The 12,563-nt window shown below is 48.2% G+C and overlaps 1 protein-coding gene across 1 annotated transcript in view; it reads right to left on the bottom strand.

Annotated features, from left to right (window-relative positions):
- ppp2r3a (protein phosphatase 2 regulatory subunit B''alpha) overlaps positions 1-191 on the bottom strand; it is a 53,147-nt gene extending 52,956 nt beyond the window's left edge. The window contains exon 1 of the mRNA XM_003218378.4: positions 14-191. The gene's annotated coding sequence lies outside the window, so the exon portion shown is untranslated. The remainder of the gene's footprint in view (positions 1-13) is intronic.
- Positions 192-12,563: the final 12,372 nt, after the last annotated feature.

The raw sequence follows: 12,563 nt of genomic DNA, 5'->3' as shown, positions 1-12,563 counted from the left end.
TTGGGGCGCTTACCCGAGTCTTCTCCGTCTCCCATCCCGAGCTGCGCTTTGGGGAGGCGAGGCGACCCTCCTCTTCCTCCTCCTTCCTCCAGCCTCTGACCCACCGAGGGAGGCTCTGCCTCTTTCCGCCCCAAGAAAAGGGAGGAACAGGAGCGGGAGGAGGAGGAGGAGAGCCAGGCGGAGGCGGCTGCAGTCCCTTCTGCCAAGAGAGAGGCGGGAAGAGCAGGCAGGGCTCTCCAGAGCAGACCCAGACCCAGAAGCAGGCTCGGAGAGTTGGACAGGACACCAGCCCACATGCTTGACTTGGCATGCAAGCAGCACTTCTGGGATCGAAGGCTTTCGTGGCCGGAATCGCAGCGTTGTTGTGTGTTTTCCGTGCTGAATAGCCATGTTCCAGAAGTACTCTCTCCTAACGTTTCGCCTACATCTATGGCAGGCATCCTCAAGGGGTTGTGAAGTATACTGGAAAAACCAAGCAAGGGAGGTTTATATATCTGTGGAAGGTCCAGGGTGGGAGAAATAATAATAATAATAATAACTTTATTTTTATACCCCGCCCCATCTCCCCGGAGGGACTTGGAGCGGCTTACATGGGGCCTTGCCCGACACAACAATACAATAACAGCAATAAAACAATAAAACAAATATCGCAACAATAAAACATCAGCATCAATAAAACAGTCATAAAAATCAACATACAGCATAAAATGTTAAAAACGGGAGACTAAAACACGGATCTGGGCCAAAGTGCAGAATGTTTCAAAATGGGAGAGGTAGTTTAACAGCTAAAATAGTCGATAAAGTGCAAGGTAATAATGGCAAAGCATCCTATTGTTGATTGGGCAGATAGATCGAACCTACAATGATTAATCCTCAAAGGCCTTTTGGAAGAGCCAGGTTTTTAGGCTCTTCCAGAAGGAGAGGAGGGTAGGGGCCTGCCTGATCTCCCTGGGGAGCGAGTTCCAAAGCCGGGGGGCCACGACGGAGAAGGCCCTCTCTCTTGTCCCCACCAACCGCGACTGTGAAGGTGGTGGAAGCGAGAGGAGGGCCTCCCCCGACGAGCAAAGAGAACGTGCAGGTTCGTAGGGGGAGATGCGATCTCTAAGGTAAGTGGGTCCCAAACCGTTTAGGGCTTTGTAGGTGATAACCTGCACCTTGAATTGGGCCCGGAAAATAAACGGCAGCCAGTGGAGCTCCTTAAACAGAGGCGTTGAACGTGCCCTGTAATTTGCTCCAGTTAGAAGCCTGAGAAAGAACTCTTGTCTGTTGGAAGTGTGAATGTTGCAATTAATCACCTTGATTAGCATTTATGGCCTTGCCAGCTTCATGTCCTGGCTTCTTTCTGCCTGGAGGAATCCTTTGTTCAGAGGTGTTAGCCAGTGGCCTAGGGGATAAAAGCCTCGTGACTTTGAAGGTTGGGTTGCTGACCTGAAAGCTGCCAGGTTCGAATCCCACCCGGGGAGAGCGTGGATGAGCTCCCTCTATCAGCTCCAGCTCCATGCCGCGACATGAGAGAAGCCTCCCACAAGGATGGTAAAACATCCGGGCGTCTCCTGGGCAAGGTAGAATCATGGAATAGTAGAGTTGGGAGAGACCTCATGCACCATCCAATCTAACCCTCTGCCAAGAAGCAGGAAATTGCATTCAAAGCACCCCCGACAGATGGCCATCCAGCCTCTGCTTAAAAGCCTCCAAAGAAGGAGCCTCCACCACAGCCCGGGGGAGAGAGTTCCACTGCCGAACAGCCCTCACAGTGAGGAAGTTCTTCCTGATGTTCAGGTGGAATCTCCTTTCCTGTTTGAAGCCATTGTCCCACGCCCTAGTCTGCAGGGCAGCAGAAAACAAGCTTGCTCCCTCCTCCCTATGACTTCCCCTCACATATTTGTACATGGCTATCATGTCTCCTCTTAGCCTTCTCTTCTGCAGGCTAAACATGTCCAGTTCTTTAAGCCGCTCCTCATAGGGTTTGTTCTCCAGACCTTTGATCATTTTAGTTGCCCTCCTCTGGACGCTTTCCAGCTTTCCAGCCTACGGACTGCTAGGAATTGTGGGAGTTGAAGTTCAAAACACCTGGAGAGCCAAATTTGCCCATGCCTGGTATAGAGGGACCAAGCTCAGGGCTGGAGAGCTCCTCAGAGCCAAGGCTGTGATTCCAAGGGCAGATTCGGCCACAACGAGTGGAAGAATCAAATGGGGACCAAACTGGGTGCGGCTGGAACAACGATGAAGTCGATGCCTTGGAGCCAAAAACTGCCAGGAAACCGTCGCTGGCACATCAGAGGTGCCAGGCCTAAACACGTGTGATGTAAAAGTGAAGAGTTAAAAAAACTAAACAAATAAAAGCCGTAGTTTTTTTTAAAATTCAACTTTCAAAACTTCCCTTTGGAAGAGGAAAAAATTTTTTAAACCCTGCACGTTTCTTCTCCGCCGAGGGCGTTGGCCCCTTTTGTCTCCAACACCCACCGAGAAAGAAAGAAAGAAACAAGAGCCTGAAACTCTCCAAAGCACCGCCTTGCTTGCTCCTGCCTTGATTCCCAAAGTCCCTCAAAGGCGGAGATGAACTAAGGATTGGGGGGTCGCACATCTACACTGTGGAATGAAATTGCAACTTGACACCGCTTTAAACTTCCCTGACTCAAATGCTGTGGCATCCCGGGAGTTGTAGTCTGCAAGAAAGACTCCAAACACAGGTTTGTGAGAGGACTTTTGTGCCAGAGAGTGCTGCTGGTGCCTCTCCAAACTATTCTAGATAGCATTGAGCCCAAAGTGGGCTCAGGCTGCATTCCTTCAACAGTGTAACTGTGCAGTGTATTATATTATACATTTGGGTTACTGTGAGTTTTACAGGCTGTATGGCCATGTTCCAGAAGCATTCTTTCCTGATGTTTCACCCACACCTATGGCAGGCATAGTCAAAGGTTGTTAGGTTTGTTGGAAACTACTCAAGTGGGGTTTATACATCTGTGGAAGGTCCAGGGTGGGAGAAAGAACTCCTGTCTGTTTGATGCAGGTGTGAATGTTTCAATTGGTCACCTTGCTTAGCATTGAATAGCCTTTCAGCTTCAATGTCTGGCTGCTTCCTGCCTGAGAATCCTTTGTTGGGAAGTGTTAGCTGGCCTTGATTGATTCCTGTCTGGAATTCCCCTGTTTTCTAAGGGCCCTTCCACACAGCCATATAACCCAGAATATCAAGGCAGAAAATCCCACAACATCTGCTTTCAACTGGGTTATCTCAGTCCACACTCAGATAATGTGGGATTTTCTGCCTTGATATTCTGGAACATAGGGCTGTGTGGAAGGGCCCTGAGTGGTGTTCTTTATTTATTGTCCTGATTTTAGAGGGTTTTTTTTAATACTAGTAGTCAGATTTTGTTCATTTTCATGGTTTCCTCCTTTCTGTTGAAATTGTCCACATGCTTGTGGATTTCAGTGGTTTTCTGTGTAGTCTGACATGGTGGTTACTAGAGTGGTCCAGCATTTCTGTGTTCTCAAATAATATGTTGTGTCCAGGTTGGTTCATCAAGTGCTTTCCTATGGCTGACTTCTCTGGATGAGTTAGTCTGCAGTGCATATTCTTTATCGCATTGAGCCCAAAATGGGGTCAGGCTGCATTACTTCCACAGTGTAACTGTACAGTGCATTATATTATTCTAGATTTATTTGTACAGAAAAACACAACATACATGCATATTAGGTCCAAGTGTCTAGGATTGTTCTCTGAATATCAGGCTCTTCCCAAGGGTCCTCCAGGACTCATCGCTAAACTTGACGGCCAGGACAGCCTTCACACAATTAAAACTTGCGCGCCAGCTGCAATGATACCTTGAGAAGCCGGACTTGGCCATGGTAGTCCATGCCTTGGTTACATCCCATTTAGACTACTGTAATGGGCTCTACATGGGGCTGCCCTTGAAGAGTGTCCAGAAACTTTAATTAGTTCAGAGATCTGCAGTCAGGTTATTAACAGGTGCTGGACCCTGGGAGCATACTACCCCACTGCTAAAACACCTGCACTGGCTGCCAATTCCTTTCCGGGCCCAATTCAAGGTGCTGGATTTTAGCTTTTAAGCCCTAAATGGTTCAAGTCCTACTTACCTATCTGACCACATCTTTTCATACCAACCTGCCTGAACGTTAAGATCTTCTAGCAAGGCCTTCCTTTTGTTGCCACCGCTAGCATTGCAAATGCGGCTGGCGATGATGAGAGAGAGGGCCTTCTTGGTGGCTGCTCCAACTCTTTGAAATTTTCTCCCCAAGGAGGTTAAAATAGCCCCCTCCTGACATCTTTTAAAAAGCAGCTAAAGATCATCCTGTTTGTGTCTATGGACAACGCCAGCTCTTTGGCTTAGAAATGGAGATGAGCACCAACCCCCAGTCGGACATGACTGGAATTAACGTCAGGAGAAACCTTTACCTTTACCTTTAAGCATTTCATGTCAGCTTTTCCAGTTGTTTCTCTTCTATTATTATTATTATTATTATTATTATTATTATTATTATTATTATTTACATCATTTATATTCCGCCCTTCTCACCCCGAAGGGGACTCAGGGCGGATCACATTACACATATTAGGCAAACATTCAATGCCTTTTTAACACAGGACAAAGACAAACAAACATAGCTCCGAGCGGGCCTCGAACTTATGACCTACTGGTCAGTGACTCATTGCTCTCCTATTATAGAGGTATTTTTGCAAATGTGCGCAGATCCCAGAAGTGTATCAGAGAATTTATTCCTTTATTTCTTAAAATCAGTATTGACAAACTTGTGTGTTGATGGGCTTTCTTGCTCTAACATGTTCTGCATGTAGAAGCAGCCGTCAAATGGTGGAAGAAAGAAGATAAATATGAATAGTGTTCTTAACAAATGGAATAATAATACACATAATAATCCAAAGCACACACACACATACAAAGCCTTTAGCAAAACAATTTCTTTCACAGCTTTTGCTTTTCTTATGACTTCAATTTTGGTGGCCAAATGTATAGATTTATGCCAGTCTTAGTTGCTAGGTCTTACTTTCAGGGGAGGCCTTATATTTGGCAATCCCCCCAAACCCCTGCTAGGTCTTATTCTTTGGGGAGGTCTTATTTTCGGGGAAACACGTAGTATTGCCTAGTTTGCACCAAATTTCCACCAAACGTATCTAATAATTTTGCAATGTAAACCTTGCTCCTGGTCATGTAAGTGTTATTTATTGTTATAATTGTATTATTTTACTTTGTTTAATAATGTGTTATTATGTTGTTATGTAATGTTTGTGTTGTTTTTATGACTGGAAACCGCCCTGAGTCCCATCCGGGAGATAGGGCGGTATATAAATACAGTTTTATTATTATTTATTTATATAAAACTGTATATGATGCTGAAGAAAATGGAAGGAAAAAGGAAGAGAGGCCGACCAAGGTCAAGATGGATCGATGGTATCCTTGAAGTGACTGGCTTGACTTTGAAGGAGCTGGGGGTGACGAGGCCAACAGGGAGCTATGGCCTGAGGTCACGAAGAGTCGGAAACGACTGTGTGATTGAAGAAGAAAAAAGAATGACAATAGTATAGTTAGACATAATATAAAACCAGAACAGGAGTTAACAAAAATGAGCTGGGCCAAAGTGCAAGGAGTGCATATGATAAACTGATGAGGTAGATGAATAAAGTACTACATTTAGAAGGAAACTTGGGATGGGATAACACAAGTTATTTCCAACTGATAGAACAGAATAAGGTGCATTGCATATAGTGATAGACACTGAAACGAGGCCTATCATGGGGAATGATATTCATTCTTCAAAAGCACACTAGAAAAGCCAAGTTTTTGAACTTTTCCTAAAGACCAACAGGGTGGCTGCTTGCCTGTTCTCCCTGGGGAGCGAGGGGCCACTACAGAGAAGGCCCTCTCCCTCGTCCCCACAAGTCACGCTTGTGACGGAAGCAGGAGTGAGAGAAGCAGAGGCTGGATGGCCATCTGTCGGGGGTGCTTTGAATGAGATTTTCCTGCTTCTTGCAGGGGGTTGGACTGGATGGCCCTTGAGGTCTCTTCCAACTTTATGATTCTATGATTATACGAGTCTAAGGGCTTCTCCCGATTGAAGAGATCGCACAGGTTCATAGGGTTTATCTAGACAGTGTTACTTAATGCAGATCTTATGGTCCATCTACACTGCCATATAATGGCATTTGAAACTACATTAAAAGGTTATTGTAGACTCATTTAACTGCATTGAATCACATAATGCAGTTTAAATGGCACCTGCATGTGAATGTGATAAAAGCCAGTTTCAAAGATAAGACACAGTGGGAGACTCCAGAAATGTGTTTACATCTTCACATTTAGCCATGAGAATCCAATAGATGACCTTGGCCAAATTACATTCTCACTCACAAAGGCAAGCAAGGGCGCCCAGCTCTTACATATGCCTTCGGGTTGCCATATGTAGGGAACACAATAACAATTTGAGCAATGCAAAACTTTTCTGTGTTTAAAGTAGTTTCCATTTTGCTTTCTAAAAATGTAGGCTCATTGTCAAATGGTTCTTCTTTGAATGAATCAGTCATCCTTTCATCTTTTTTATATAGTTTATCCATGTTATTGTTTTTATTTTCTGCTTGGGCTGGATCTACAGCGCTTTATAATCCAGCTTCTGAATGGTTTCAACTGGATCATATGAGGCAACACTGCCATACAATCCAGTTTCTGAATTCAGATTATCTGCTTTGAACTGGATTGTATGGCAAGTTCCTATATTTTAGTTCTGCAAACCTGAGTGGTACGTCATTGTTCTGCGAGTGACTCTGGGTCGCGGGCACACATAAGAGCTTCCATTTATCATCATCAATCTGCAATATATATGGCAGTGTGGATTCAAATAACCCAGTTCAAAGCAGATATCGTGAGATTTTCTGCCCTGATATTCTGGGCTATATGGCTGTGTGGAAGGGTCCTGGGTTATCTGAGGCCCCATTCCACACAGCTGAATAAAATCCCACATTATCTGCTTGGAACTGGAATATATGGCAGTGTGGACTCAGATATTCAAAGCAGATATTGTGGGATTTCTGCCGTGATATTCTGGGTTATATGGCTGTGTGGAAGGGCCTGAGTCCACACTGCCATATAATGCAGTTCAATGTGGATTTTATGCAGCTGTGTGTGTTGTAACGCACAGTGTCCTTGCAGATTTGAGCTTTCTTTTTGGAGACCTTGAAGCCAGCCTCTCCCAGGAAGTTGAGGAGACTGATGGTAAGTCTTTCACAGGTAGGTACATCCTCACAACAAAGCAGAAGATCGTCAATGTATTGGAGAAGGATCCCCTGGTCCCGTTCCGGCCACCTGTCCAGCTCCGAAGCGAGGCTTTGGCTGAAGATCGTAGGAGAACAAGTGAAACCTTGCGGAAGAACCTGCCAGCAGAGCTGCACCTTCCTGGCCGAGTCCACATGCTCCCACTCAAAGGCAAATATTTCTTGGCTATCTACGTGTAGAGGGATAGAAAAAAACGCATCTTTTAAGTCCAGAACAGTAAAGCAAGAGCAGGAAGGAGGAATAGTAGAAAGAAGAGTATAGGGATTAGGCACCACGGGATGAATGTCCACCACAACGGCATTGATGGCCCTGAGGTCCTGTACAAAGCGGTATTCATCTGAGTTGGGCTTCTTGACTGGCAGCACAGGTGTGTTGTAAGGGGAGGCGCACTCTCTCAGCAGAGAGTACTTCAGAAAATTTTCAATGATGGGCTGGAGGCCCTTTTTGGCTTCGAGGGGGATGCGGTATTGGGGAATCCTAGGAGGCCTGATGTCAGGTTTGAGGGCAATTTTGACTGGGGCAATGTTCTTGGCCCTCCCTGGAATCCCATCGGCCCACACAACAGGGTCGACTTGTTCCAGAATGGCCAAAGGGATCAGGTCAGCCTCTGGGCTGGGCTGATGAAGCAGGAGAGCCTGTACCCTCCACCCCTCTTCCTCTGGGACAGCCAAGATGATCTTTTCTGGCCCAAAGGTGACCTGCGCCCTGATTTTACAAAGGATGTCTCGGCCCAGCAGGGGGACTGGACACTCAGGCATGTACAGGAACTCATGAGACAGAGTCTTCCCTCCCACCTCACACTCCATGGGCTTGAGAAAAGACCTCTCTGCCTCTTTCCCTGAGACCCCCACTACCTGAGTCTTCCTAGCCCCCATGTCTGTTCCCCGAAACCCTTCGGTGACCACTGAATGGGTGGCCCCACTATCCAGAAGGAAATCCACAGTTCTTTTCCCTAACTTCAATGGCACCATTGGGTCACTGGGAGCCAAGACAATCCGCTGCCCTAGTCACATGACCCGGCCCTCTGCCCCCTTATCCTTAAGATCGGGACATTCTCTCCTGTAGTGCCCCCTCTGCTGGCAGTAGTAACAACGGAGTTCCCTTGGTGACTCCCTCCCTTGCCCTCTGTCCCTCCAGACTGGCCTTTCTCTGTTTTCCCCAACTCCTCGTCCCCTGTCACGTTCTGCCAGTGCAGCCACCATACTGGCTGCTTGGACCTGCGCTTGGGCCTGTCGGTCATCTTCTTCCTTCTGGGCTGCTGCATCCTCCCGGTTGTGGAACACCTTAAAAGCAATGTTGATTAACTGGGAGATGGGCATACCTTCTCCCCCCTCCAGTTTCTGGAGTTTTAGCCGAATGTCCCTGTATGACCTGCCAATGAACAGGGAATTTAAAGCGGACGCATTTCGGGGGTCAGAGGGGTCAATGTGTGTCCACTGTTTTGCAGTGCGACATAGCCGATCATAAAAATCAGAGGGGCTTTCCTCAGGAGTCTGTTTTATGTCATAGTATTTAGAAAGGTTTATGGGTCGAGGATAGACCAACGGCAGGCCAGCCAAGATGGCACGATGGAAAGCCTTTAGAGACATCATACCAGCGTTGGTATTGTAGTCCCAGCTGGGGTCTTCCTTTGTTGGAAAAATAATTTCAGAATCTCTACCGTCATCTACATCTGCCTTCATGATTTCAGCCTGAGCTGCGGCCAGTAGGCGGCGCTTCTCCTCTTGAGTAAGGAGAGAACCCAAGAGAGTCATAACATCTGCCCAGGAGGGGCGATGAGTTAGAAAAATAGTTCTAAAAAGTTCGGTCATTTCTGAGGGGTCTTGGGAAAGTGGTGCAGTTGTCTTCTTCCAGGTAATGAGGTCTGTTGTACTGAAAGGGACATGAATTAGGACCGGGTCTCCCCTTGCCCCGACCACCTCCCGTAGGGGGGCCATTACAGTGGCGGGGCGGGTCCGCAGGCTATTTTTGGTGATGAGGGGCTCAAAGGGATCCTCTGACGCTTGGGAAACCCTTCGAGGGGGGAGGGATGAAGTTTCTGACGAAGGAGTAGAAGGGGGACAGTTGAGGCTGGGTCTTTCGGGCGCTAGAAGGACTGGTGGGGTGGTCTGAGAAGCTGGGGGTGCTGAAGAGACAGGGGGGGTCCCTGCAGGAGGCGCAGATGGGAGTAATAGAGGGTGGAAAGTCTGAGAGGCGAGAGGGTCTGGGACCGGGAAGGGTGATCCCTTGGGAAACGTGTACGGAAGATAGCCATTAAAGAATGGGAAAGGAAATTGAGAAGGAGAGGGAGAAGAGGATTGGAGAATGGGGGGATTGGGAGGAGGAGAGAGAAGAGAGGATTGGGGGGGCTGAGAGGGAATAGGAGGATGGGAAACGGAGGGGAGATGGGGCTGAGAGAAAACAGAGGGCTGGGAAACGGATGGGGGACGGGGTGAAATGGCAGGGGGTTGGGAGAGTGAATCTGGGAGAGTGGGGATCCCGGGAAGCAGAGGTTCCCTTGAGGGGTCAATTTGGGGGTTCTGGATCGGTGCAGGACTCAGAACGGGGGGAGGAGGCGAGGGATGAGGTGGGGCGAGGGATGGGGGTCGGGGTTGGTAAGGTGGGGGGCAAGCAAATGTCTCCAGAAGTTCCTCTTCTGGTGGAGGCGGGAGGGGAAGTAGGTCTAGAGAGGAGCTTCTGAGGAGGGTAGGTTTGGAGCCCACGTCCCTGCATGGGAAGACTTGGACCCCCTCCCTCCTTCCACTCTCCCTCTGGCTTAAGGCCATGAACATTGCAGCATAAGCAAGTTGGGTCCACTTGCCCTCCCCATGGCAATGGCTCTGGAGTCTCAAAATGAGATTCTCATCCTCACTGCCGTGCGGAGGCCAAGCGACTCCCCCTTCGAGGGCCACGAGGGGCCACTTACGCTTGCTGAGTTGGACCAACCTGGCCTGCACCATGTTTTTCGATGCAAACCCACCCCAATCGGCCAGGATCTTGCCCAATGGAGAATCCCTGGGGATGTCTGCTGGGGTGGGACACCCTAGACGTGCTGAACAAGCACCCATCCTTGGCTCAGCCCCTGCCCAGTACCTGACAGTTAATGGAGTAACGACTCACCCACCGGCTGGATGCAACTCGTCCTTTCAAGAGTTTCCCTACACCAAGGCTGAATGGCTGGCGTTCGTGGAATCCGCAGGTGCCCCGGGAACACAATCGTTCCCCTACCCCACGATCCTTGAACCTGTAATCTTACAAGCCACTCACACGCCACCGGGCGCCAGATGTTCCCGCGTTTCACCAGGAATTTGTTACCGAGCCCTGATCCGAAGTGCAATACCTCCAGAACTCCGCCCACCTGGGTCTCAACAACGGGGCTGGTTCCCTTTTTATTTTTTTTCCCAGGGCGTCCCCTGTTTCACGTTGGCGCTTTTCCTTCGAGGAGCTAAAAATCTGCTTCCTCCTATCTGGCTCCTTTGTTCAGTACCCTGAATCAGATCTAGAGAGAGAAAGGGACTGCCAGAGAAATTTGGATGTGAAATGAGGTCAAATTGTTGGTCGGAGGGCCCTCCTTGCAGCCGTTTCTCTCCCCAACCTGTTCCAGAATATCTGGACCAAGGTCGCCGCTTGGAATTTTAGCCTAGAAATTGATCTTTGGAACTTCCAAGCAAGTCCCTTCGTGGTAAAGCCAAATTATGTTGTCGACCGCCTTTTAGGGGATCGGGCCCTTAAGGAGAGACCCGACCCGGTCCTGAGGGAACGGACCTTGGCGAAGCCAAAAGGAGAAAATAAGCCGCAATACAACCTGAAGCCTGAAATGAAGAAGGTCCGCCAAGGGTGAAGGAAAATCCGCCAAGGAGTCTTTATTGAGCGATTCAGCTGAATGGACACTAGTAGCGATCATTCAATCTACTAGCATAACACATGTTTCAAATAAAGCCATATTTATACAATGTTTCGGTCTGACAGCCCTTTGAATTTCCCGCCCTGCTCCCCCGCCCATCTGATCGTGGATAGGCTGAGAGGTTGAGCGAGGCGGGCTTTCGTTTCCCGCCTTGCTCTGCTGGCCCAATGGGAGCCGTTTTTTGTCCCCACTCGGGCCAATCAGAGAGGAGGAGGCGGGAGCTATTGAAACAATGAGGTGACCGGACAGGAAACATCAGATTAATCCTGGCCCGGCCGATTTCTAAAGGAATTAATGACACCCATCAAGGATGTCCGGGGTCCTGTCACGTCTATAGATTTTAGATATGTCTTGGGGTGTCAGACGGGAAGTGAAGAAGGGTGGTGATGAGCCGTCATTGACGGGCTCCCCAGGAGGTGCCCTGGCCTGGGATATGACAATGTTTGCCTTGGGGAATCTGGTGACTCAAACCCTATATTGTCCATGCGATCGGAATGAGATTGGATTAAACTGTGGCAGATTATCCTTTTGTTTTTTTGGGAAGGGAGGTCTGAGTCATGGGGCTAAGGTTCACGTTGGGGTCATAATATTTCCCATTTGATTTCATGATTTGACAATTATATGGGATAGAATGAAAATTAAAATAAAGTTGGAACATAAACCCTGCTGGGAAGAATACATATTTTCCGGGGATCCCAAAGAGTACAAATACATATAGGCAGATAGATAGATTTCAAGGAAATAAAGGAGAATCCATAAAGGTGGGTGACATTGCATAAAGGGGAATCATGAATGATATAAACAATAGAAAACATTTGATACAACATCTGGGGAGAAGTGGAGTCCTGGCAGCATGATTTCACAATTCATGAAGTTAGCCCAAGGGTTAGAAGTTCATACAACGGCGAGTCATGAGAGTGTCCAAGTACATAGAATATGGAAATTCACAAATACATGAGGGAAAAGAGTTCATAAGGAATTCATAGAAATGGCATGGGGAAGGGGCACATGTGGGTTGCAGTCTTTGGAAGTATAGGATTTCATAAGTCCAGGGGTAGGTCTGGGGAAGAGTGTCCTTCTCCTTCATAAAATCATGAAGGTATGAATGAAACGTGGAGGGCACCCGTCCGGGCACCCCCTGGCAGCTGCAAAGAGGGTGAGGGTACTTGGAGATCCATGTCTCCCCCGCGAGAGAGCGATTCCCCCATCCCCAGTACACAGAAAGGGGCTAGGGATCTCTTAAAACCATTCCGCGGGCCGCGGGGAGAGGAAAGTCCGGGATAAGGCAGCAGTTTAGCTTGAAAGGAGCCGTCGGTCCCGTTTGACAGTCAGCTGTTGAGGTGCCGAAAACTGGACCGATTCCGGTTCTGCTGGTTGTC

This window comes from Anolis carolinensis, chromosome 3 (assembly GCF_035594765.1).
Source record: "Anolis carolinensis isolate JA03-04 chromosome 3, rAnoCar3.1.pri, whole genome shotgun sequence".
Lineage (NCBI taxonomy): Eukaryota > Metazoa > Chordata > Lepidosauria > Squamata > Dactyloidae > Anolis > Anolis carolinensis.
Note: the sequence above shows the minus strand (reverse complement) of the source record. Positions and strands in the feature narration are given on the sequence as shown.